Raw genomic sequence first — 26,613 nt, 5'->3', positions numbered from 1 at the left:
CTATAAAACCCACAAATGGTCTCACTGGGAAATTGTATTGTGAAGGTTAAATAGAATAATTCATTTCTCCATTACCCTCCACTCCTTTGATTATTCACTATGTCTGCTTCATGTGGTACAAAGACATCAAAGGAATCACTATGATATCATCATCACTATGTAAAAAAACTTTGACTTTTTAACTATAAAAGATAAGAGACAAAACACATGCAGACCATAAAATAGGCAATCCTGAGTAATCCAAAAGCAGTTCTTGTTTCAGATAAACACTGGTCAAGGAGAAATAAACATCCAAAGCTAAATAACAATTGCAGAGTAAGAAAAGTACAAACACATTTAATTCAGAAAACTGAATGGACAAATTAACACTTCTGTCTCAAACGTGATCTTTTAGAGACATATTGGGTTGTTTCTCATTATAACTAGGTGGTTAAAGTTGTCCGATTCATGTGGGACAAAGACATTTTCTGTATTTTACTCTCTCACACCAGCATTTGTTCACCTTTTCCGGTCTGATGTAAAGCAAGACAAACTCAGAGGTAGGTAGGGTTCTGGTGAGAGTGTGAGAGATTAATATGACACACATTGTTGTATGTATGTTTCACGGATTTATCCCAGCTCCATACAGTACAGAAAAAAAGGAATTAGTGCTGCACTACTGCCTGTGAATCTATTGCAGTTTGGATTTATTCAAACTATATTAAGAAAATAAAATGAAATGAATAAATAATTTTCCATCCTGCAGGGTTCCTGACCGTATATAAATGGGTGTTTCAGAACTTTACCCAAAGCTTTTTCTCTTAGCAGTTTTTGATTTTTAGCTGTACAGGTCTGTTGTTCTCTGATGTAGGACGTTTTACTTTGAAAAGACTGAGCTTGTTGATTCCCGGCAGCAGAACAATCCAGTTTCACAGTGGAGAAGAAGCTGAGGTGTGAGCAGTGTGAGACTGAGGCAGTGGGGGAAATGCGTTGGCGGGTTTGTGTCTGTTGTGTGTGTGTGTGTGTGGTGGTGTAAGCTTGTACGTGTTACTATATGGGTTGTATGTGTGGTGGTGTGAGCTTGTGTCGTTACTACATGGGTTGTATGTGTGGTGGTGTGAGCTTGTGTCGTTACTACATGGGTTGTATGTGTGGTGGTGTGAGTTTGTGTTGCACTACATTGACTGTATGTGTGGTGGTGTGAGCTTGTGTCATTATTATATGGGTTGTATTTGTGGTGGTGTGAGCTTGTGTCGTTATTATATGGGTTGTATGTGTGGTGGTGTGAGCTTGTGTCGTTACTACATGGGTTGTATGTGTGGTGGTGTGAGCTTGTGTCGTTACTACATGGGTTGTATGTGTGGTGCTGTGAGCTTGTACGTGTTACTATATGGGTTGTATGTGTGGTGGTGTGAGCTTGTACGTGTTACTATATGGGTTGTATGTGTGGTGGTGTGAGCTTGTGTCTTTACTACATGGGTTGTATGTGTGGTGGTGTGAGCTTGTGTCGTTACTATATGGATTGTAAGTTTGATGGTGTGAGCTTGTGCATGTTACTATATGGGCTTTATGTGTGGTGATGTGAGCTTGTGTCGTTACTACATGGGTTGTATGTGTGGTGATGTGAGCTTGTGTGTGTTACTATATGGGTTGTATGTGTGGTGGTGTGAGCTTGTGTGTGTTACTATATGGGCTTTATGTGTGGTGGTGTGAGCTTGTGTCGTTACTACATGGGTTGTATGTGTGGTGATGTGAGCTTGTGCATGTTACTATATGGGTTGTATGTGTGGTGGTGTGAGCTTGTGCATGTTACTACATGGGTTGTATGTGTGGTGGTGTGAGCTTGTGCATGTTACTATATGGGCTTTATGTGTGGTGGTGTGAGCTTGTGTCGTTACTACATGGGTTGTATGTGTGGTGATGTGAGCTTGTGCATGTTACTATATGGGTTGTATGTGTGGTGGTGTGAGCTTGTGTCGTTACTACATGGGTTGTATGTGTGGTGATGTGAGCTTGTGCATGTTACTATATGGGTTGTATGTGTGGTGGTGTGAGCTTGTGCATGTTACTACATGGGTTGTATGTGTGGTGATGTGAGCTTGTGCATGTTACTATATGGGTTGTATGTGTGGTGGTGTGAGCTTGTGCATGTTACTATATGGGTTGTATGTGTGGTGGTGTGAGCTTGTGCATGTTACTACATGGGTTGTATGTGTGGTGATGTGAGCTTGTGTGTGTTACTATATGGGTTGTATGTGTGGTGGTGTGAGCTTGTGCATGTTACTACATGGGTTGTATGTGTGGTGGTGTGAGCTTGTGCATGTTACTATATGGGTTGTACGTGTGGTGGTGTGAGCTTGTGCATGTTACTATATGGCTTGTATGTGTGGTGGTGTGAACTTGTGCGCGTTACTATATCTGGTTTATGTGTGGTGGTGTGAGCTTGTGGTTGTCAATCAATGGGTTTGTTGGGGTTATTAGGAGCGAACAATTAGTAAGCTTCAACTTACTTTTGGATTCTTCAATAAATTCTGTAAATATGTAAATATTTACTGATTTATTAATTAATTAAGATATTCTTAGATATACGGGGCACCATTCCCCTTTAACCGGGGAAAAATTGAATCCAAAACTCTTATCAGTCTTTCTTGAAGTTCGTAGAATCCTTGGAGCAGAGACTTCTCTTCGACACAACAATGCTACTGGAGACGAAAATCTGAATTTTATAACGTTTAATTAACAATTTGTCAAATGAATAAACAGTGGCATAAATGAATAATAACCATGTGATATAATAAAAGGATGTATATTCAAAATAATGTTCAAGGTGTTTTGTGTGTATGTATGTGTGTGTGTGTGTTTCTAAAATGGAGTCTGTATGCAAGATGGCTGACCCCTTTGTCTGGCTAAAGTGTGAGTGGCAACTTGCACTTTAACTTCCAAGGCACTTAGAATCATAAGTAACTTAACCTTAAATCACTCAAAACATTTCAAAGGATCATGAAACAACACAAAGGATTAATCACGAATAATATCTTTTAGTTTAACCACGTGGCCAAGCAGAAAACATTTAAAGATACCAAACAATGATCAATAAGCAGTTTATTCTTTCAAAATGACCCGGCGGACGTGTTTTGGGAGCGAAAGAGGAGAACACGAAGCTACTTTTAAGCAATAGCGCGGTTTTATTGCTTATTCTGGACTATAGAGGAAACGGGAGAAGAAAAGGAGAGAGAGAAATGAGTTTTCTGATCACCAGAGCAGCAAGGCATCCCCAGCTGTTTGATTTGACGGTTCTCCGTTTTCTCCGCAGTTTTCAGCGTCATCCGTCGGTTTGATGCTTTCTCCGTTGTTTGGCGTTCTCCGGGAGTGTTTCTCCACGGGCTGGACACAAAGAGAACGAAGTTTCTTTTGTGCTGAGTTTGACAACTTACAGCGTCTCTGAGAGCTGAATGGAGCTCCGCTCGTTCCCAGTCAGGTCCCGATGGAGTTGAGTGGCTTCCAGCGGTTGCGTGGGCTCAACTTGGGCACTTAGAGCTTCCGCGTGCTCAAGTTGTCGGAGCGTTCGACAAGCGTGTCCTTACCGCCAGGTATCCTGGGCAAAAGAACGAGGTTTCTTTGTCTCTGCTGAAGATTTATGGTCTTAGTTCGCGGGAAAAGCTCCACGGCTTCCCGCACATGCGCAGAACGTGTTTCTGGTACTAGGCGGTGACATCACCCAATGCTTCCGTGTGCAAAGCATCATGGGAAATGAAGTTTCTTGGCACTGATGTGGTTATTTGCTTTTCAGAGCAATTTAAGCACAGTCATTTTGGAGAAAATCACTGCATAGTAATTTCCTCATGAGGTCAGACCCTCAACAGGTTGTATGTGTGGTGGTGTGATCTTGTGCGTGTTACTATATGGATTGTAAGTTTGATGGTGTGAGCTTGTGCATGTTACTATATGGGTTGTATGTGTGGTGGTGTGAGCTTGTGTCGTTACTACATGGGTTGTATGTGTGGTGATGTGAGCTTGTGTGTGTTACTATATGGGTTGTATGTGTGGTGGTGTGAGCTTGTGCATGTTACTACATGGGTTGTATGTGTGGTGATGTGAGCTTGTGTCGTTACTACATGGGTTGTATGTGTGGTGATGTGAGCTTGTGTGTGTTACTATATGGGTTGTATGTGTGGTGGTGTGAGCTTGTGCATGTTACTATATGGGTTGTATGTGTGGTGGTGTGAGCTTGTGCATGTTACTATATGGGTTGTATGTGTGGTGGTGTGAGCTTGTGTCGTTACTACAAGGGTTGTATGTGTGGTGGTGTGAGCTTGTGTTGTTACTATATGGGTTGTATGTGTGGTGGTGTGAGCTTGTGCCATTACTATGTGGTTGTATGTGTCTTGGTGTGAGCTTGTGTCGTTACTACATGGGTTGTATGTGTGGTGCTGTGAGCTTGTGCGCGTTACTATATGGGTTGTTGGTGTGGTGGTGTGAGCTTGTTTCGTTACTACATGGGTTGTATGTGTGGTGCTGTGAGCTTGTGTCGTTACTACATGGGTTGTATGTGTGGTGGTGTGAGCTTGTGTCGTTACTACATGGGTTGTATGTGTGGTAGTGTGCACTTGTGTCGTTACTACATGGGTTGTTTGTTTGGTAGTGTGAGCTTGTGTCGTTACTACATGGGTTGTATGTGTGGTAGTGTGCACTTTTGTGCGTTACTATATGGGTTGTATGTGTGGTGCTGTGAGCTTGTGTCGTTACTACATGGGTTGTATGTGTGGTGCTGTGAGCTTGTGTCGTTACTACATGGGTTGTATGTGTGGTGGTGTGAGCTTGTGTCGTTACTACATGGGTTGTATGTGTGGTAGTGTGCACTTGTGTCGTTACTACATGGGTTGTTTGTTTGGTAGTGTGAGCTTGTGTCGTTACTACATGGGTTGTATGTGTGGTAGTGTGAGCTTGTGTCGTTACTACATGGGTTGTATGTGTGGTAGTGTGCGCTTTTGTGCGTTACTATATGGGTTGTATGTGTGGTAGTGTGAGCTTGTGTCGTTACTACATGGGTTGTATGTGTGGTAGTGTGAGCTTGTGTCGTTACTACATGGGTTGTATGTGTGGTAGTGTGAGCTTGTGTCGTTACTACATGGGTTGTATGTGTGGTAGTGTGAGCTTGTGGTTGTTTCTATATGGGTTGTATGTGCTGCCAGGAGGAGTTACCAGAGGTGTGTTGCCTGCCTGTCTTTATTTTGGCGCTGTGTGCCCCCGCTCCCAGATGACTCTGTCAGACCTCATCCTCACACAGAAGATGAAAGGGCTTAGATTCATGAGGGCAGCATGTGTTAAAACACAAAACAGGTGTGATGAAGTTGGGAGCCAGCTTGATTGTTTTAAAGTTTTACATTTCAGACCCATTCAAATGTTTTAGGACTCAGAAACATGCACACAAGTGATTTAATCAGAACAGAGGTCATTTATCCATTTTCGGTCTTGAGCTGTCCAGATGTTTACAGATGCAGGGATGGTGTGCAGCTCTGAGGAGGATGAAGATGCAGCTCCAACCAGCACTAACAGTCACCGCTCTAGCATTGTCCATGCATTTTTTACTGTGTGAGCTCATCTCCTCAAAAAACAGCAAGAGGCCCAACTGCTCCCTTTCTCCTCTCGTTGGCCTCTGGAGCTGATGAAATAAAGCCTACTAACTTCTAGGGGTTGTATGAACTAGTCGACTAGTCGACCTCACTGCTCTGTAGTGACTTTTTATGCCTGTCATCGACTAGTCGCTGTCACGTGATAAAGACAAGATGCAGTCCTCGGAAAAGACAGCAGGTGACGAGCCCCTGCACTTCTGGATCGAGGCGGAGGCGACGCGCTGTGCCAGAGCGTCGGTACTGACACCCGCCGTAAAACGGACATTTGACCAAATTGTGACCTTTTCCCTCTTGCAATTTTACCTTCCCCTCACCCCCCTCCTAATCTTAACCAGCTTGCGCATGCAAAGCTCTGACTGTTGACGCGCTCCAGACATCTGCGTCCTGAGCACGGCCACAGTAACATTATCAAATCAGGTGTCACCACTCAAAAACAAATGTAACGCGATCGTTCATGTCGGCTCAATTCCTTTGATGTTTTCTGTCTTTTATTTTTGCCTGATGCACCCCGCTGCTGTGGAGCGGGGCGCATCATCTGTTTTGTCCTCCGGTGATGCACTGCGGCCGGCGAGCAGTCGGTGGATCTTTTAGAACTGCAGTTCAAAGGTAACTCATGAGGTGAATATATATGAACCCAGGTAGCAGTTTTTCTTTGGGATTGAGAGGAGATGCAGGAAGATAATAAACAGACAGGACAGAAAAATAGTCAAATAAAAACAAGTTAGTTTTTGTACCTGGTGGTTGCAACAAACAGACACCATTGAAGGTAATCAGAAGCGAGGAACAGAAAATGAAATAATTATTTTAATGTTCAGAGCAGCAGGAACTCTGAGAGGCTGCAGGCGCATCAGTGAGTTTGCGGACGCGGCGCAGGGGGAGGGGGGAGAGAGCTGAAGTGGAGCAGTATAAATGCAGAAACTACCGTTGTTAAAAGAAATGTGTTTAACTTAGAAAATGTGGGTGCAATTTTAATTGTCAAAAACTCCAGCGAATCTACCAACCCCCACCCCCCCCCAAGCCCCCCACCCCCGCCACCACTTCAGGTGTATGACGTCATCAACGACTAGTCGAAGTCGACTCAATTTTCATTACTTGACTGTCGACTTTAAAAAAAATTTTTGTCATGCAACCCCTACTAACTTCATGTTTTCATGGTGCCATCATGGCACACTTTGTTAACAGGTGTGATGGGGTTAGACTGTTCCAAAGGCTCTTTCTTTTTTACGTTAAACTCCTTCTTTATGTTTTGGTCACTGCCTAAAGCTTTGGCAGCTTTTAATCTCAGTGTGATAATTGTTTATAAAGTTTTGCTCCAACACTTGTCATCTCTACGTAATCCATGCTTTGTGTGCAGTGTGTCCGTAGAGTCCTCGGATTAGGGTGCTATCCTTCCTGGGATTAGGTAAAGGCTAGGATGTGTTTACATTGTGTCTGAGTGTGTATTTGTCCTTTAGACCAGCAGCACACTGTAGGAAGATCACAAGCTTAGCCGTGCCTGATGAGACCAACACTGTGGCTTCCATGTGTTTGGTTCTGGTCTCGGTAAGGGTATCCTATCCAGCATGTGTTAGTTGTTCCCTGCTCCAACACGCATTCAAAGCTCCTCCTACATGTTAATGTCAGGTCCACTCAGCTCAGCCACCGGCTGAGAGTTTAAAGGTTCTACAGAAGGTCTCTGTATTGATTTGCTAACAGGCTCAGTGGTAGCTTTGTGTAACCGTCAGTCAGGGCTGGTGTTCAGATTCACTATTATCACTGGTGCACCAGGAATTCCAGAAGGCTGCCTCATTAGACAGCACACCTCTTGGTTTTGATAGGAGGATGCTTACTGGCTTGTTGCGTTTTCGATGACTGAGACGACGATGTGGCAGTTTATCAATCCGTGATCAGGTTCAGAGACCAAGTCCATCATCTGTGTGTCTCATCTCCCACAGAGGAAACGCCCAGAGATGGTTATGAACAGTGGCTGGTGCAGCCCCAGTGCTTTAATTCAAATCAAGTGGTTCTTGTTGGAAACTGTGTCATCGTTTCTCACTTCACTCGCTCACCCTGGTTTTCAGCCATTCATTAGAGCGATTTAGTGATTAGCCATGGCCAATTCTCTCCACCTATAGCTTTCATATTCCACGGGCACTTCAGATTTACTCGTTAGCCTCGTCCATATGAATATTCTGCCCATGGTGTGGTCACTGTGATTCTTGCTTTTAACGACACGTTTTAATAGTTTTGGGGATTTATTTTAATGTCCTTTCCCAAAAGCTCTTCTAATTTGTTAAGGTCACTATAATGACATGCTTCACTGGTCTATGTGAAGTTTAGCTAATATTTCACTCTAAGCTTGGCACATTTGATGTTGGTTGGTTATTAAAATGGCAGAAGACAGTGGAAGCCATTGTTTATTCACTAAGGTCCTTACTTGCATTTTCAGACCCTTTAACGTTTACTGCACACTTGCCAAAGTGGCACCGGTAATTACTGGCACAGTTCATTTAGAGCTAGCTAATGAAATCTTAGATTAGTCCAGTATTTGTAACGCTCTACAGGAGTACAGTAGAGATTACGCTATGCTGGTGTGAGGGCACAGGTGAATGAATGACAGATTGCTCTGCTATTATTACAGAAATGGCTAACTTAGTTTGTTAACACTTTTACACCACAGATGTACCACACTAGTGGAAATAAGCATTGACTAGACAAACAATGTAATTTTCTCTCCTCCTCACAGTCATATGGGTCAATGGTTTTTGCTATTATTATTCCTCCTTTATGGAGAATCAATGTTTGCCATACTCCGCTGCATTTCCACAGTTTGGGCACAGAAAGAAGAAAAACAGCCCGAGCTATTTCAGGATGATCTACTAGAGAGAACAGAGACAAAAGCAAGGTGTTTGAGGAATAAACCTTACTTCACTGACTGCTTAGAAGGAGAGAAGCATCGTCGCAGGCCTGACAGAAACGGGGCTATTGACTTGGATTTGTTTTATCCCTGGGTTGATTTGTGGCCCTCTCTGAGTGTGTCTGCCTTTATGTGTGCCTGACAAGCATGAGTTTGGGATCACTGTGCAGATTCACCACTGCTGAAGCGTAAAATGGAGGCACACCTGTTTGTTTTGTGATCGTCTCTTACCCATCATTTGGCATTGCATCGCGGTCTATTGGAGGCCCTCATTCACAACTGCTTTCATCAGGAAGAAGCAGACACTAAAGACAAGTTAAGGTGGCGGCTCAAGGAAAGGTGCTGGGGCATTTCTAGGCCAAGCTAGCTGCTTGTGATGATTTATCAGTGTGCTGAGGAGAATTTGGATTTACAAATTCAACTTAAGGATGTTGTTTCAGCATACCAAGTGGTCCAAAGGTTATTCACACAGAGTAAAGTAATGGTGTGTCAGGATGGGTTGCTGTTATACTAACTGATTCCATCCTACTGCCCAACTCTGATCTGTCCAGAGAAGGATGATGAAGACAATGACATGACACACACACAAATCTAGATGCTCACACACAAATCTAGATACCAATCAATCAATACTTTATTAATCCCAGAGGGACTTAGGTTCACACACACAAATCTAGACACACACACACACACACACACACACACACACACACACACACACACACACACACACACACACACACACACACACACACACACACACACACACACACACACATCTAGATACACACACAAATCTAGACACACACACACAAACACACATTTAGACACACACATACAAATCTAAATACACACACACACACATCTAGACACACACACAAATTTAGATACACACACAAATCTAGATACACGCACAAAAATCTAGTCACACATACAAATCTAGATACACACACACAAATCTAGACACACACACATACATCTAGACACACCCACACAAATCTAGATACACACACACACACAAATCTAGACACACACACATACATCTAGACACACCCACACAAATCTAGATACACACACAGAAATCTAGATACACACACACATACAAATCTAGATACACACACACAAATCTAGACACACACACACACATTTAGACACACACACACACACATCTAGATACACACACACACATCTAGACACACACACAAAAATCTAGTCACACATACAAATCTAGATACACACACATACATCTAGACACACCCACACAAATCTAGATTCACTCACACTCGCACAAATCTAGACACACACACATCTAGACACACACATCTAGATACACACACAAATCTAGTCACACATACAAATCTAGATACACACGCATACATCTAGACACACACACACAAATTTAGATACACACACACACACACACACACACACACACACACACACACACACACACACAAATCTAGATACACACACACACACACGCACAAATCTAGATACACACGCACAAATCTAGACACACACACACACATCTAGATACACATAAATCTAGATATACACACTTACATCTAGACACACCCACACAAATCTAGATACACACACACACACACACACACACACACAAATCTAGATACACACACACACACGCACAAATCTAGATACACACGCACAAATCTAGACACACACACACACATCTAGATACACATACATCTAGATACATACACTTACATCTAGACACACCCACACAAATCTAGATACACACACACACACCCACAAATCTAGATGATCACACACACACACACACACACACACACACACACACACATCTAGATAAACACACACACACGCACAAATCTAGATAAACATGCACAAATCAACACACACACACACAAATCTATACACACACACAAATCTTGATACACACACAAGTCTAGAAACACACACACACAAATCTAGATAGACACACACACGCACAAATCTAGATACACACACACAAATCTAGAAACACACACACAAATCTAGACACACACACAGAAATCTTGATACACACACAAGTCTAGAAACACACACACACAAATCTAGATACACACACACAAATCTAGATACACACATACAAATCTAGATACACACGCACAAATCTAGACACAAACACACAATTCTTGATACACACAAGTCTAGATACACACACACACACACACACACACACACACACACACACACACACACACACACACACACACACACACACACACACACACACACACACGCACACACAGACACACATCTAGATATACACACTCTCACACAAAAGCAAGGTGGCCACCAGCGCCATTTTGACCGTATCACAGGTTCCGTCAAGCCCAGACAATTCCACAAAAGTGAAGAGAGGTGGAGCTGAGGGTGGGGCTGTAAGGCTGGGATCAACTGTTGACACCCGATCGAACTAGCTACAAGCTAACCTGAAGCTAACCCAAAGCTAACGTGGAGGTGGGAGCTAAGCTAACGGCGGTAGCAACCTAGCTACAACCGGAGTTAACTGTGCACAACACCAGAGCTTCTGAGTCAGCGATACGCCGGGCTGACCGCTGGGTAAAGCCGGGTGGAACACCGAGGTCTCCGAGACCTCCACAAGCCGGCCTCACAGCAGACAAGCGCCACTGCGATCTGAGATGCGCAGAGCTGCCGCTGGGGAGAACCGGGTGGAAAGGTTTCCATCCCAGAGCTCCACAAGCCGGCAGCCCGCACAGCAGACAGAAGCCACGATCAGACAGAGAAGCGCCGAGCTGCAGGGAGGGGAGAATGGGTGGAAAACATCGGTCTCCTGAGAGCTCCACAAGCCGATAGTCAGAACCCAGCTCCACCAACATGTTATATTTCAACCCATTTTCTAAAGTGCAGCATTATGTTAAATGCACTGGGTTTTACCCTATTACATTTAAATTTCATGGTTAAACAGTACGTGTTAAAATCTAAGCTCAGCTCGGCAGTGACCTAAAATACATAAATATAATTTTACTTACCGAAAAAAATGAAGTGGAGACTCCTTGGACGCTCTATTGGTGCAATTAATGCCACAGCAAGTCATTTTGTCCAACAATCTCACAAAAAATATCCAAGAAAGAATACACAAACACAGAGACTCAAAATCCCGGAACAGTTTCCAAGCCAGACCGAGGCTCTACTGAGGTCTTTCCACGGAGCCAGCTCTGCGGTCACGTGGTTCTGATGCTCATTAATTATACAGAATTTTAGGCTTTTAATACACTTAAACAGAAGAGTGAGAAAAAAATTCACCCCCCTCAGAGTTGTCATGAGTATAAACTAGATAATTTAAACCAAAAACATGTTTTGGTACCAGGCTGTAAACATGTTTATTTCTGCTGTGAAATTGGTATTTTTAACATGGGAGTCAATGAGGATTTGCTCGCTTCTGACACCAGCCCCCAGCGGATGAGGGTGGAACTGCAATTGTTGGTACTTCCGGGTTTGATTCAATTTTTGAGCCGCATTGTGGGGGCTTGACACACACACAAATCTAGACACACACACACACACACACACACACACACACACACACACACACACACACACACACACACACACACACACACACACACACACACACACACACACACACAGATCTTTTGAGACTTTTTCTCCCTATATGAAGGCAGATGATTTTTGATGTTGTGTTGGTGACCTTGGTTAGTTTGTTCCTAACGATGATGGACAGCAGTAATGTAGGAGATGATTCCGCAGGAACAAGCTGATAACATGTGACCTGGGTTTTGTTTGCATTCTAGCCCAGTTCGAAATATGAATGACTGTAATAACTCTATTCAGTATGATGTCATAAATGCACCTGATTTGTTTGGTGAGATTGCAGGGCACGCTGCGAAAAACCGAGACAAACCTTTCTACGTCTACTTTCACGCATCAACACTCCCCCTATGTCCTCTCTAGTGGGTCTTTACAGTTTCCAAGGCAACCTACAGAGTGCAGAGAAACGGGATTGGCTGGAGAAAAAGCAAAGCAAGACAAAATGCAGAAAATCAAGATATGAGGCTGGAATATGTTTTACTTTCTTCCCCACCCACAAAACCCATGGATAGGTATATCAGTCCTGCTGATGAGTTGTACGTGTTGACTTACCCCGTCTGGGCTGCAATAAAGACTGGTAGATGTCTTACTTTTTGTCCAATAAATGATGCATCTGCAGCAACCTGACCTTATCTTTACATCACACTGAGGTGGAAATCTTGGTTTAACAGGAACCTATGGATATTTTTATTGAATATAAAAAAGGGAGGAAGAGAACTACACATAAACATGAAAACAAACATATAACAGAGAAAAGCCACAATTTGGGGTGGGGACATGCAGCGTCGTGACAGAGACAAGTCCAGCTTTTTAACTTTCTGTTGAAAGAGAGCGTAAGCTTGTGATTGGTCAGGACCTTCGTCAACCCCACCACCAGCACCCCCCTCAGAAATAAAAAGAGAGCCAAAGTTGCATTGGGTATTGCAAACGTTTGAGCAGCCTTGTTTATCTACATTATTTTCCTGTATGAATGATTGGTTGTCATAATAAAACTGTTCAGTGAAACATGTCATATGAGACACGGTGATGTCTGAGAGGTGAAACAACATTTATAGGATTTAATGAAAGTGTGCAATACCTGTTGAAGCTAAAGTAGGCAGGTGCATAGATGTGGACACTGTTGTCACTTTATTGATTCCAAACTTTTAGAACTAATTCCTGCAACTCAAAGTTGGTTTGGTAAGCTCAGTGACCCTTGACCTTTTGACCATATTTAAGGAGGCCAACTGTAAGTATTGAGTGGATTCCACTCAATACCAGCAGATTCTGGAGACCAATGTCCAGGAATCAGTGATTATTATTGAACATTGTGGTGTTGTCGAAGAGAGCTGTCCATGAACTGGAGATGTTTAGTAAAGAAGAATGGTCCAAAGTATCTTCAACCAGAATCCATACTCTCATTGGAAGCTAAAGGAAATGTTAGAGGCTGTTATTTCTGCTAAAGGAGGATCTACTAAATGTTTTACTTTTTTATGGTAACCAATGTATGCACCTGTCTAGCTTAAACAGTTAAGCAGACTGTCTGTAAATCCTTTAAAGTTTTGTACACTGAAAGTTAAAATCACCTGCATGAACAACTGGCTCTTTGAACCCTTAGAACACATATGTCAGACACAAGGCCCCACGGAGCATTTTTATGTGGCCCACGAGATAAATATCCAAAATATATTAAAACTGACCCGCTGGCCAATTTTACAGCAAATACTACAACTCCCATGATGCTTTGCGGCGTTAGTGCGGAGCCGAAGCGCCCCCTCCTCTATGTTTTTCCAGCATCTGCTGCCGGTGTCTGCAACTCGCTGTCTCGGACAAACTAAACACTCCTCTCACTCAGCGCTGCGTTTACTGAAACTGAACTTAACATTAAACATGAGAGCTCTGCTACTAACCTATCAACAACATCCTTTGGGCAAAGGCACCATCATAACATATGTGACAGGAGTCTCAGAGAAACGTAGAAGAATCTTCTCCAAACACAACATCCCGGTAAACTTTAACCCAACGACACCCTCAGACAGAACCTGGTCCATCCAGAAGACAAAACACCCAAACAGAAGCTCACTGATGTCATTTATGCAGTCCAGTGTAGGAGCACTGTCCAGATGTTTACATTAGAGAAACTAAACAACAATTACACAAGAACATAACACAACACAGGAGAGCCACCTCTTCAGGTCAAAACTCTGCAGTCCACCTTCACCAGAAGGACAAGGGACACACGTTTGAAGATGACAAAATCCACATTCTGGACAGAGTAGATAGATGATTTGAGAGAGGAGTAAAAGAAGCTATCTATGTCAAAACGTGAAAAACCCCACTTTAAATAGGGGCGGGGCTTAGATTTCACCTTTCCAGTACCAATAATGCAGCTTTGGTCAAGGTCAATTTTACTTACAGAGCACATTTACAGCAGCAAAGCTACACCAAAGCGCTGTACAAGGTAAAACAAATCAAGATACAGCAAATCAACAATAAAAACCTAAAATAAGATGAGCACACAACAGTCACAATCTATGATAAAAACTGTTAAAACTATTAAGATGCTCAAGTCAGCCTGCATTAAAAGCCAAATCAAAAAATTGCGTCTTAAGAAGGGATTTAAAATGCTCTAGATTCTGTGTGGTCCTGATGTTGAGAGGTAGCTTGTTCCACAGTTTGGGCCCAACCACAGAGAACGCTCTGTCGCCGCGAGTCTTGTGGCGGGTTTTTGGAACTGTTAAAAGAGCTGGAGAGCTGGACCTCATAGTTCTGGCAGGGACGTAAGCGGACAGCAGCTCAGAGATGTAAACTGGGGCCAGGCCATGAAGGGATTTAAAAACAAAAAGTAAAATTTCGAAACAGATCCTGTAAGAGACAGGAAGCCAATGGAGAGAGGCCAGAACCGGGGTTATGTGATCCCACTTGCTGGTTCCAGTCAGCAAGCGAGCCGCTGCATTTTGGACCAGCTGAAGTCGGTGTGGGGAGGACTGGTCCAGGCCAGAATACAGGGAGTTGCAGTAGTCCAATCGGCAAGACACGAACAGGTGGATGACATGTTCGAGGACATTAGCAGGAAGGTATGGCTTCACCTTTGCTATCTGCCTTAAATGATAAAAACCTGATTGGACCACTGCACTCACCTGTCTGTAAAGATTAAAAGAACCATCTAAAAACACACCAAGGTTTTTAACACAGAGTTTTAGAAAACCAGAACAAGGACCAAGAGGACCAACAGCGTTGTTAAAAGATTAGAACTTTTTTTTGAATCTCATTCAGTTTCAGTCTAGGTCACATCTTCCTGCATCTAATCAACACGATGACTCACCATCAATAGAGGCTAACGACTCATCAGGATATGAAGAGGCGGGGTACTCAGAGTAGTTTCTGCTCTTTAAATAACAACAGACAGCTACAGCTTATAAGCTTGGCTCTCCCATATTCCAGTTAGAACTGACAAAGCTCCTCAGAGGAGAAGTGAAACGTTTTAAAGAAACCAAAGAAGTCCAGTTGCCTTCATCTGAACTCTTTGGAGTAATAGTCAATAATAAAAAATAATTAATAAAGTAATAAAACGTATATAATTATGCTCACATTCACTTTTACCATCTCTTTGTGGGAGACGGAAAGTTTATCACGTTTAACCCTCTTATGACCATAAATATAACAAGTATTTTTTTTGTTTTATGGCTTTAAAATTGTAATAAAAGTGTAAAATGTTTGTAACTCTGCTCCTTTTTTTCAGAACAACCTCAGCTTTCAGTGTCTGGTTTGTATTTGTGTTTATGTTTATTAAAGTCTGTAAAACTGCAGCTTAAATGGAAAAAAATTAACGGATTTTAATTTTCTTTACATTTATTACTAAACAGGAACTTCAAAATGACTTGAGCAAACTATGTCAAAAGAACTATTTAAACTCAGAACTGTGTTGCAAACACTCAGAAAACAGTGTGACCCCTGACCTCATGTTAACCAGTTTAATGACTGCAGCCTGTCTGTGACCACAGGTCTACGTTCTGGTCCAGAGAACGGGATACAGTAAAATAAATACTAGGTATCATAAAATAACACTCATGGGCTACTTCACAGCTGTAGCTACATCTCTACCAGCATTATGAAGATCAGTAAGCAGATAAAAGGTTAAATCTAAACATTTCATTACAAAAAGTCAACTAATAAAATTCTGCACTGATAAAATGATATTTTCAGCTAAATAAATATTTATTGTACGTATAAAAATGCTGGAATGAAGCTGAATCATTTAGTAAACAGCTGAGTGTTCAAATAAAAACCAGTGTGACTTTAATCTGTCCCTCCTCATGTCACCATCTACAGAAACAGCCTTCTGGGTCACCTGACCAACCAGGTGGATTTTATTTGTGACGTTTCCATAACTTTATAAAAGCTGCTGATGAAGATGATCAGACTGTCTCCTCCTTTCGGTTCTCTGCTCTCCCGTCGTGGTCCGCACCGTTTCTTTCTGTGACGCTGCAAAGCTGGTTTCCTTCTAATAGCAATTTTTGGAGTAACATGAATTACATCATGTAATACCTCGTTGGAAAGCTCGTTTTATGTACTTTTAGAAACCATTTGAAGTATTTTTATTCGATTAGTAATTCAGAAGTTATGACCCGGAGAATCTAGAGTGAGACACATCCGTGATTCTTTGTGAGTTTCTTCAACACTTCTGGAGAAGTCTCTCTCATGTCTCATTTTCTGTCCCAGACATGCAGCTACCTGACTGCTCCACACACACTAACCACGGACTCAAACGCACGTAAACAAAAGCTCTGATATTAAAATCCATCCAGCTGACCTGAAGCAGGCAGAAAAAAAACTTACAGGTAGATAAACGCAGACTCCTGCCCACAGGCGAAACCCCGGTCGGTCGTCTCCATGGCTGCAAGGTAGAGCGACAGCAGAGCTAATCAGTGAGCTTGTAGGCGGGTCTAAGGGAAAATAGGCTTCAGCTTGAGGCAGCTGCCTCCGCATGGTCCTAGTGCCTGATACGTATCACAGTATAACAGTTTTGTACGGTAAAATCTGACGAACGACCGGAAAAAAGGCCCTTTGGGCACTTCGGACAAAAGGGGCAGGTGCTCAAGCCCCCCACCCTCACCCCCCACCCCGCACGTGCCTGATGGCCAGAACTCTCTCCCTCCTTCTGCTCCCATGTAGACCTGAACTGGTCATCTGCTTGTGCCTGAGCAAAAGTCTCTAATGGGGCTAGCTGAAGAGCCTGGAGTCATGATGAAGTTCTGGATGTAGCCTCAGACAGGCTCGTGGCTGCTTTCACGTTCTGGCCGAGTCTGCCACACGAACTAACACGCCATCCTGGGGGTGAGGTTCCTAACTGGGGAGATTGCTCTTTGTTTATGATCTGTAAATAGAAGCCTCTGTTTTTATTTAGAGACATTTTTTAAAATCACGTAAATAAGCTTTAGTCACGGAGTATGCTAGCCCTGGCTTATCTCTGCATCCAGCACCTGCTTCCATGTTCTGTTGGTGCAGAGGAGTTCTGAGCGCTGAGTCTGAGTCAGCGCGGCGCAGCTCCATGAAAGAAATGTTTATTTCGCTTGTAATTTTAATTATTTTAAATTTTACAAAAAAATGTTCATGTACACATTTTTAATGTGAGAGGAAAAACACTAATTAGAGGCCATGACACTTTTCACCTTGTGCACCCCCCAGCGGGAGCCCCACACTTAGGGAGTCCCAGAGTTAGAGGATACCTGGTAAGGATGGGACATAAATGTGTGGATCTTATCTTGCTCTTGTTCATGTTGTGTGGTTAAACTTTCTCACTATCTTTGAGTCATTTTTACAATATTGCGTTTCCATTTTTGGCCCTTCTTCAACTGCATTTAGAGGTTTTTGCAGACTGACTTCCAGAGAGGCTGTCCTGCTTTAGTCGAGTGTGAAATAACATCTACAATATTGGTGTTTAGGAGCATCCTAAGAACTTGCCTTTGCCAACTGTAACAGTTTCTTCTTAGACAGAGTTATGTAAGTTCAGACACGAGCCAGAAAAGCCAAGAGGGAGAATCTCCACAGAGTCCAGGATGTACTGATCTCTCCTCCCCAACCCGCATCGCTCATCTGTCTTCCCCATTTCCTTGAAGTGTCTGATGCCTCCTGATCCCTCTTAGTTTAGTCTCATCTATAGTGAATGGCTACTGAATGGTGCATTATTCCATTTTACAGACATTGTGGGCTGCCATCAATTCTGTATGAGTTTCCCTTCACACCTCAGCAGCTTTCTCAGAGCAATTGGCCCTCTCCTGCACCCTATGTGTGTGTGTGTGTGTGTGTGTGTGTGTGCGTGCGTGCGTGCGTGCGTGCGTGTGCGTGTGTGTGTGTGTGTGTGTGTGTGTGTGTGTGTGTGTGTGTATGCGTGTGTGTGAGGAATGTTCACATGGGTTGGTATTTAATGGGGTGACACATGGATAAACTCTTGCAGTCCCAAAGCTGAAATCCATATTTTGTTTTCATGACTTTTATTTTGGATCTATCGAGGAGATAAAACAGTAACACAGTTTAGAGCCGTTGTGATAACAACAGGGTATTAAGCCCAGTTCAGAGCAGAGTCCTGCTGCCTGGTCAACTGTCCAATAAGTGTATTCACAGAGCATACTTATGCAATCTTCCATGTTTTAATACAGCATCATTTTATTCTAAAACTAAGGATGTCATTGCGGTAGAAGAGGAACATGCCCGCTACGACCGGAGGGTTGCAGGTTTGAGCCACATCTGTTGCTGTCGTTCTACCCTTGTGCAAGCCCCTTACTTAACCCACCTTGCCTTCTGGTGGTGATCGGAGGGAGCAGTAGGGCCTGTGCTTGGCAGCCTTGCCTCTATCAGTGTGCCCCAGGGTTATCATGGCAAGCCATCCTACATATGTGAATATATAGTCTGGCCACGACCCACAGACAGAGCTTAGTCGTGAGGCAGAATCTACAGTTGTCCTTCATACGGTCACCACATGCTACTGGACAACAATGTGATGTACTCACCACTACAGACATCAATCAACATGCAGTCACTGATGATGGAGATGCAGATGCATTCTTTATCTAAAATAAAGGATCCTTTATCTGCTCTTGACTCAAAGAAAACCCAAGTCTAAATAGTCCAAAGCTGATATCAAAGCTGTTTCAAACGAGCCGTCGCCATCTTAGTTTTGCTCAGTGGCATTATCCAGCCCACCCACTGATAGAGAGCTGCGATTGGCCCACCCACTGATAGAGAGCTGCGATTGGCCCACCCACTGATAGAGAGCTGCGATTGGCCCACCCACTGATAGAGAGCTGCGATTGGCCCACCCACTGATAGAGAGCTGCGATTGGCCCACCAACTGATGGAGAGCTGCGATTGGCTCACCCACTGATAGAGAGCTGCGATTGTCTAGATCAACATCAATCAATCAAAATCAGTCAATGAATACTTTATTAATCCCATAGGGAAATTAGAGTTTCAGTACACACAATTCAGAGATCAGACATACATGGGCAAGACACATGACAAGAATTGGTGACTGTGGTCATTCGCAACCTGAGTTGCGCTACCTTAATAGAGATGAGGGTTACATGAGGATTGGTTCAGGTGGAGGGAGAAAAAGGCGCTTCAGTTACCCCCCCACCGGGAGGGCAGCTTTGCTCTGCAAAAAAAAAAACACCTCAAACATATATGCAACAGATTTCAGACAACTCAGCAGCCATCTGGCGCTCATCTACTGTACAGTCACAGGTGGGAGGGAGATCTTGGGAGAAGCAAAGAGTACATTGACTCCTACAGTTGATGACCTCGCCAGAAGTCCACCAATTTGAAGGCGGGGGTGGGTTTTCACAGCATCTGTCTGCATTCCTTTGTGGGGGTTTTAGTTGCTTGCAGCTCAAGGCTACCAGGGCATCAGATACAGATAACAAGAATTTGTTTGGGTCAAGCTGAGAAAATTTTCCTCTCTGCCTTCAGTCTTTAAACTGATCATTTCCAGTCCTTCGGTGAAGCCAATTTTGGGTTTTTAACATGCAGAACAAAATCATTTTGCTTCTGCTACGGTCCTTCCACATCTTTAGGCTACCCCATGGCAGCTGTGGCTACAAAGTAGCTCATCACCATCTGAGTATGAATGTGTGTCGGTGAATGACCGGTTGCGTCGTAAAGGGTCTTGGGGGGTTGTACAACCCTAGCAGGTGTTAAATGCAGGCTAATCCCCACGTACGGCTCAGAATGGAGGAAAGCTGTGAAGGTGCAACTGTGTCTTAACTAATAACTAGAATCCATGACATGAAAGAATCTGCTGAAAGAAGCCATCTTTGCGATTCTCAGCCTCCCTAAGTAAAAGTGATGGACGTTGCCAGCTTGTGTCCCTCCCATGTGTACGGAGCAGGAAGCATTGATTACATTGCAGCTTGACAAAGCAGAAACTGCTTAAGGAGCTAATCCAACTGTGTGTAGGGATCAATCTCACAATGTCACTTTCAAATGCAAAGCAGGAAAATTTAAGTCTGGGAGTCAGAAGACAGAGTTTAGATTTTCTAAAAAACTGGTCAAAAGAAAGAGAAACCGCACTTGCAGATGTACATGTGAAGTGCAAATGGTTGATATCCTGAAACAAGAACTAGGTTTCATAGCGAATAGGAGGCTGTTTGCTAAACCTTCCATCTCTCTGAATGAGAGCAAGACAAACTGAGAAATAAACTGGACTAAAATCAGAAAGACAGATCATCAATCTGGTCAAAAGTCACCCCACAGGAGACCCCGTCTTCAGTGTCCTTTGACATGGACACCAGGATTGTGACGGGATGAGGAGGAAGGAAAATAAACAGATTATATAAGGGGTGTGATGAATATTCTCCCTTCCTGGTGCAGTGTTATTAGAAACAGCTCACATGCATGTGTGCATGTGTGTGTGTATGTGTGTGTGTGTGTGTGTGTGTGTGTGTGAGTGAGTGCGCATGTGTGCGCGCACATGTGTGTGCGTGTGTGTATGTGTGTGTGCGTGTGTGTGTGTGTGTGTGTGTGTGTGTGTGTGTGTGTGTGTGTGTGTGTGTGTGTGAGTGAGTGCGCATGTGTGCGCGCACATGTGTGTGCGTGTGTGTATGTGTGTGTGTGTGTGTGTGTGTGTGTGTGTATGTGTGTGTGCATGTGTGTGTGTGTGTGTGTGTGTGTGCGTGTGTGTGTATGAGAGTGCGCATGTGTGCGCGCACATGTGTGTGCATGTGTGTGTGTGTGCGTGTGTGTGTGTGTGTGTGTGTGAGTGCGTGTGTGTGTGAGTGTGTGTGTGAGTGCGCATGTGTGCGCGCACATGTGTGTGCATGTGTGTGTGTGCGTGTGTGTGTTTGCTGCTACACTTTGCCAGTATGTTTGTAGAGGGAGCTGCAGTGAGGTAGAGGAGCATTATTTGTTGCTCTGAGCAGCTTAGATGATTCTGACCTCAGGATGTACGATGTTGAAGTCTCCCTCGTTTGTGTCGAATGGTCGAACCATAAAGGATGCTACACACACACACACACACACACACACACACACACACACACACACACACACACACACACACACACACACACACACACACACACACACACAGATACACACACATGTCTGTCTTTCTATCATAGTGAGGACCCTCCATTGACTTCCATTCATTTTTGTGATTGTATTACACCTAACCCAAACCCCATCCCTATCCAGTGCTGGTCTATTCCTAAGCCTGATCTCAACCCAAGCTTAACTCACACCATACCTCTAAAACTAACTGGTAAGTGTTCAAAAAAGTGAGGACCAGAAAAATGTGAAAATGGGGAAAATGGTCCTCAGTGTGTAATAAGTACAAGAACTCAAATTCCCCAGACTTCCTCACTGGAAGACATGTTGATGGGATTGAGGAGGTCTTATACACCTTTTACACCTACTACATCGCTAAAGTCAGTCGGTCTTGTAAAGTTATGGCGCTTACACATTAGTGTCGGCACGGCCCCAAAAGGTACCGAACAGCACCGGAATTTGGTTTCACACTCAGGTTAGATTTGCTTTTTTGGTGCCGAGGTGGCTCTTTTTCTCAGACCTTCTCCGCACGCAGTGGTCAGACGGGGACCGAGGTGACACTATGGACTGATTGGCTGGATGAAATTGGGCCTACCGCCTCAGATCTGCAAGAAGAATGAGCCAGCGGGGGTTTCCTGCTTGCTCAATTCATTTTCATGCTGGATGCTGTTGAGTAAACTTCTGTCTGTAGCACGGCACTGCCAATCAGCGTGGGAAAGGGAGATGAGAACAGCTCTGTGTGTGTGTGTGTGTGCGCGCACCTGTTCTCCGCATCAGAGCTCTGGCCCTGGCGAGGCTCAGGGGAGAAATCAGTGTGTGTATGTGTGTGTGTGTGTGTGGCACAAGATTATGAGGACACACAGCAAATTAATAAAATAATGTGGTTCAGAGTCTCCAAAATCAATGCAGCTCATGCCTGCCCTTTCTTACCTTTTAATGGAGGACACAGCGGACTGTCCGGCGCGTATTAAATGCCGCCCACAGGCTCAGGGATTTACGCATTCCTGAGAAGTCCCTTGGATTTCTAAGTGAAAGCTACACCACCCATACCAGCCCAAACTCACGCCACCCAGCCTGACCAAACCTCGACTGTGCCGACGCTAATGTGTAAGCGCCGTTAGTACCCATGACTCAGTCCTGACTGGGGCAGCCGTATAAACCCTAAATAAATCTGCATAACAATAATTTATTAAGAATGGAGCTCATTCTCGTCTGAACACAAGTTATGGAAGAGCTTGTGTCATCCAGCAGCCGTTCCCTCTCGTCTGCCTCATTGCAGGGGCAGGCCCCTCCCAAGCCCACTCTGGTACTGGCAGAGGTTTATTGTCATGTGTGACATCATGATCACATTCTCAACTGCAACATCAAATAACAGCTCTAAGCCTGCAACTCTGAGAAAGTGGGTGTCAGTGACCTACATCCAGAGAAGGCAGGTTCCAGATCTGAGACTAGCTTCAGGGGGAGGAGAAAGGCCTGATGACGCACTTGGCTTCCATCTTTATGTCTGCAGGTCTTTACCTCAGAATCTGAAAACGTAGCTGAGACAGGAAAATGCATGAATGCAGCTAAAAACAGGTTGGGAACTTTCCACGAGGAAACAACTACATCACATGGTACAAAGTTCCAAAAAGTGGATTTGCCATGATAAGACCCCTGTACTGGTGATGGATGTGCCTTTTATTAAGAGGGCAAGATAAACTTTTCTATTCTTTCAGCCTATTGTGATTCTGTCCACGTGCATCCTCCCCATGCCACCATATTTCTCAGACCCAGGAGAAATGAGAAGAAGCCATTCCCTGCATGGAGATAAACCCCACTGTGTCCGTGCCATTGCATTCGATCTCAGCAGCTAATATGCTAATCAGAGTCCTTGTGCATGTGCTAATCCGGGAGTGGAACAGGTAGCCTTGGCTCACCAGCATTAAGGCTGCAGCGCAGCGGAGCCTCAAAGTGACAACTCAGTCTATCATCAGAAGTCAGACTAGGCCAGAGGGAAACTACCCAAGTACTAACTAGGTACTTTAAGTCAGTCGAGTCATTTAGGGTATCCTTGGTGTGTGAGCAGGTGTTCTGGCTTCAACAGATGATGGAAAACACCTGCAGAGAATCTACTGATGGTAAAAGTGGTGGAGCAGGTGGAGTATCCACCCTAATGAGTCAGTTGTGCTTTTATACTTGAAGGATCTGTGTAGAAATGGAAGGACGTGTTGATTAGAAAAAGGCTTCCATGTTGGTGGAACGTGCTCATGCAGTCATTAATGGCCTCTTTCCTCTGAACGGTTTAAAAGTCAGAACCAGGAACAGAGGCAACGAGCTGCTGTCATTCAACGGTTTGAATGTTGTGATTGGAGTTTGTGATGTAAACCCACTCACTCAATAATATGTTTATGTAATCTGATGGACTATTCCTCCACTTTACCAGAATAAAAGCATGTCTTGGACACTCAGATGAAGAGAGGGGCGGAGCTGTCATCTGACCACTACCTGGTGGTGAGTTGGCTCTGATGATGGGGAGGATGCTGGTCAGACCTAGCAGGCCCAAACGTATTGTGAGGTTCTGCTGGGAACATCTGAGAGAGTCTCCTGTCAGAAGTAGCTCTAATTTCCGCCTCCGACAGAACTTCCAAAATGTCCCAGGGGAGGCGGGGGACATTGAGTCCGAATGGGCCCTGTTCCATACCTCGACTGTTGAGGCGGACGACCAGAGCTGTGGCCGCAGGATCATTGGTGCCTAATGTGGCAGCAACCCCCGGGCCTGCTGGTGGACACCGGTGGTCAAGGATGCTGTCAAGCTGAAGAAAGAGTCCTATCAGGTCTTTTTGGCCTGTGGGACTCCAAGGGCAGCTGATAGCTACCGGCAATCCAAACGGAATGCTGCTCGGGTGGTCGCCGAGGCAAAAACACGGGCATGGGAGGAGTTCGATGAGTCAATGGAGCAAGACTTCCGTACGGCATCGAGGAGATTCTGGGCCACCATCCGGTGCCTCAGGAGGGGAAAGCAGTGCGCTACCCACACTGTTTATAGTGGGGATGGTGTGCTGCTGACCTCTACTCGGGACGTTGTGGATCGGTGGACAGAATACTTCGAAGACCTCCTCAATCTCACCGGGAAATCTTCCAGTGAGAAACCTGAGTCTGGGGACTTTGAGTTGAACTCTCCAATCTTTGGTGCTGAGGTCACTGAGGTGGTTAAAAAGCTCCTTTGTGGCAATGCTCTGGGGATGGATGAGATCCACTCAGAATTCCTTAAAGCTCTGGATGTTGTGGGGTTGTGTTGGTTGACGCGGCTCTGCAATATCGCATGGACATTGGGGAAAGTCCCACTGGACTGGCAGACCAGGGTGGTGGTCCCCTATTTAAAAAGGGGGGCCGCAGAGTGTGTTCCAACTACAGGGGGATCACACTCCTGAGCCTCCCTGGTAAAGTCTATTCTGGGGTTCTGGAGAGGAGGGTCCGGCGGATTATCGAACCTCGTATTCAGGAGGAGCAATGTGGTTTTCGTCCTGATTGTGGAACACTGGACCAGTCTTGTTTTTGAGTGAGGGAAAGATAGAGCGTGAGATCGAGAGGCGGATTGGTGCTGCATCTGCAGTGATGCGGGCGTTATACCGGTCTGTCGTGGTGAAGAGAGAGCTGAGCCAGAAGGCAAAGCTCTCGACTTACCGGTCGATCTACGTACCTACTCTCACCTATGGTCATGAGCTCCACTTAGGCTGCTGCCCCCCCGTGACCCGACTCCGGATAAGCAGAAGAAAATGGATGGATGGATGCTGTTTCAGGATTGACTTTAAGGTTCTTCTAAGGGTTTTTATGTGTCTTAATGGTCTTGGGCCTTCTTATCTCTCAGAGTTGATTTTACCATATGAACCCTCACAGCCTCTGCACTCCTCTGGCAGGCATCTCCTGGTTATTCCTAAAGTCAGGACACACACTTACAGCGAGGCATCCATCCAGCATTACAACCCTTGCCTCTGGAACGATCTGCCAGAGAACCTCAAGGCTGCAGAGAACGTTCATGTTTTTAAGTCCAGACTAAGCCCCACAATGCGGGTCAAAAATTGAGGCAAATGCGGAAATGAAATAACTTGCAGTTCCACCCTCATCCGCTGGGGGCTGGTGTCAGAAGTGAGCAAATCCTCATTGACTCCCATGTTAAAAATACCAATTTCACAGCAGCTCGGCGCATCTCTGTCTGATCGCGGCTTCTGTTTGATGCGCGGGCTGACGGCTTGTGGAGCTCTGGGATGGAAACCTTTCCACCCGGTTTTACCCAGCGGTCAGCCCGGCGTATCTCTGACTCAGAAGCTCTGGTGTTGTGCACAGTTAACTCCGGTTGTAGCTACGTTGCTACCTCCGTTAGCTTAGCTCCCACCTCCGCGTTAGCTATAGCCAGGGTTAGCTTCAGGTTCGCTTGTAGCTAGTTCGACCGGGTGTCGTCAGTTGATCCCAGCCTTACAGCCCCACCCTCAGCTCCTCCTCTCTTCCCTTTTGTGGAATTGTCTGGGCTTGACGGAACCTGTGACACGGTCAAAATGGCGATGGTGGCCACCTCCCATTTGGCCTCAGAAATGTGATATTGGAGCCTATGGAAAGGAGATGTCCAGTATCTTTATGTCGATGGTCCAGACTCAAGACCCACCTATTTAGGTTAGCTTTTAACTATTTATTATGGTTTTATTATTTGTTTTACATAATTATATTTTAGTATTGTTTCATTATTTAATTATATTATCAACTTACTGTCCATATGCTTTTATTTATTATTAATGTTCTTACTTTTGTAATTTATATTAGCTCTTTTATTTTTATATTTTTACTCATTTTAATCCAGTGTTTCCTCTGTGGGGTCCTCTGCCCCGGGGGCGGTGGTCGACTGTTGCTGCCTGAGCGCTCTATAGGTAGTGGTGGTGTTGGGGGTCAGTGCCCTCCCTCCTCTTGGGTGCCCTGACTTGGTTGCTGTGGTTGGCCTGATGCTTTCGGGGCAGA

The 26,613-nt window shown here is 44.5% G+C and overlaps 1 protein-coding gene across 1 annotated transcript in view; it reads left to right on the top strand.

Annotated features, from left to right (window-relative positions):
- csmd2 (CUB and Sushi multiple domains 2) overlaps positions 1-26,613 on the top strand; it is a 338,433-nt gene that overhangs the window by 80,300 nt on the left and 231,520 nt on the right. The window lies entirely within an intron of this gene.

This window comes from Nothobranchius furzeri, chromosome 11 (assembly GCF_043380555.1).
Source record: "Nothobranchius furzeri strain GRZ-AD chromosome 11, NfurGRZ-RIMD1, whole genome shotgun sequence".
In the NCBI taxonomy this organism is placed as follows: Eukaryota; Metazoa; Chordata; class Actinopteri; order Cyprinodontiformes; family Nothobranchiidae; genus Nothobranchius; species Nothobranchius furzeri.
This window is presented reverse-complemented; position numbering and strand designations above follow the sequence as displayed.